Source organism: Elephantulus edwardii, unplaced genomic scaffold (genome assembly GCF_000299155.1).
Source record: "Elephantulus edwardii isolate Elephantulus edwardi_28Jun2011 unplaced genomic scaffold, EleEdw1.0 scaffold00190, whole genome shotgun sequence".
NCBI lineage: Eukaryota > Metazoa > Chordata > Mammalia > Macroscelidea > Macroscelididae > Elephantulus > Elephantulus edwardii.
Genome location: NW_006399940.1, coordinates 2,893,724 through 2,895,351, shown reverse-complemented (window position 1 = coordinate 2,895,351; position 1,628 = coordinate 2,893,724). Strand labels below are relative to the sequence as shown.

General features: G+C 41.2%; 1 pseudogene; it reads right to left on the bottom strand.

The window, feature by feature from the left end:
* Positions 1 to 832: 832 nt before the first annotated feature.
* On the bottom strand, positions 833 to 1,318 carry LOC102875326 (annotated as a pseudogene).
* Between the last annotated feature and the right edge of the window lie 310 nt (positions 1,319 to 1,628).

Genomic DNA, 1,628 nt, shown 5'->3' with positions numbered 1-1,628 from the left:
TGGAGCCGAGCAAACTGAAGCTGTGAACACTCTCAATCTCTTCGTCATCCATCCTGACGCTGCCAATTGGTCCAGTGATGAGAATCTTTGTCTTCTTGACATTGAGCCTCAGTCCATACTGAAGGCTGCAGTTACAGAATAAATTTATCTTCCATTCAACAATTGACTCACATTTCGTTTGGAAATGAATGCAATCTCTTCAATATAACATACAGCATTCTTTCTACTTGTCCCTGGACTACCCATTTCCGTTTGTTTTTCTTTCCTGCCCCTTTGTGCATTCTGAGTTTGTCTTTTGGATAACACTGCCCTGATAACCAAAAGGTCAGGGGTTTGAACCTACCAGCCACACTGCTTCAAACTCTGCAACAACTTCTAGATTTATACCCTTGGAAACACTATAAGCAGTTCTACTTCAGGCTTGCTAAGATAATTAAATTGATTATAGTGAATACACCCTCCAAATCACAGTCTCATTCTCAGGAATTTCTAAGACCTTCCCAAAACAAGACACGAACAAATCAGTCCTAAATCTATGGTGCTTATCACAAAGCATATTATGATTAAATTGGCCTTTACATCATCTCTATTTAAAAAGTTTAACAATCTATTATTTTTTTTTGGTTGTTGTTGTCTAGCTTTTATTTCATAGTCATAAATTTAACTCTGCAATCCTGCTAATCATAGAGGGGGATAAAGAAAACATAGAACCCAAAGAACTGCAGCAAGAGTACAAAGACTTAAAGGGTACTGCAAGCACACTGGGGTGATCTCTGGAGCTACAGAAGAAATGATCTGGTGATTAAGAGAAAACATGAAATACAGGTCATAATTAGAGTTGTTCACAGTCAGCACTGGTGATCTTCTTGCTGGTCTTGCCATTCCTGGGCCAGCAGTGCTCCATGGCTTCCACAATGTTTATGCCTTCTTTTACCTTGCCAAAGACTACATTCTTGCTATTCAATCACTCAGTCTTAGCAGGATAGATAAAAAACTGGGAACCATTTGTATTGGGTCCAGCATTTGCCATGAACAAGATGGCACAACTTGTGTGCTTCTGAATGAAATTCTCATCATCAAACTTCTCCCTGTGATTGGACTTGCCACCAGTACCTTCATGGCATGTGAAGTCTTCACCTTGGCACATAAACCCAGAAATGATTCTGAGAGAGCAAGAATCCTTGTAACCAAATCCTTTCTCTGCAGTACTAAGAGCATGAAAGATTTCCCCTGTCTTTGGTACCTTATCTGCAAACAGCTCGAAGGGAAAATGGCCTAAATTGGGGGCAATATCTAGGTACACGGTGGGATTGACCATGGCTGGGGTGAACAGAGTGGAATAGTGTGCTGCTGAGGTAGCAGTGTCTGCAAAGTGGCCTATAATCTATTATTTATTTGTATTGTTATTGTTTTCCATACTTGAAAGTTCTACCTAGGTTGCCCTTTCTGTTTCCCTTGCTGCAGAGGGTCAAGGACTGCAGCCTTCAGTATGAACTGAGGCTCAATGTCAAGAAGACAAAGATTCTTACTACTGGACCAATTGGCAGCGTCAGGATGGATGGCGAAGAGATTGAGATTGTTCACAGCTTCAGTTTGCTCAGCTCCACAGTCAACACTCTTGGCACCAG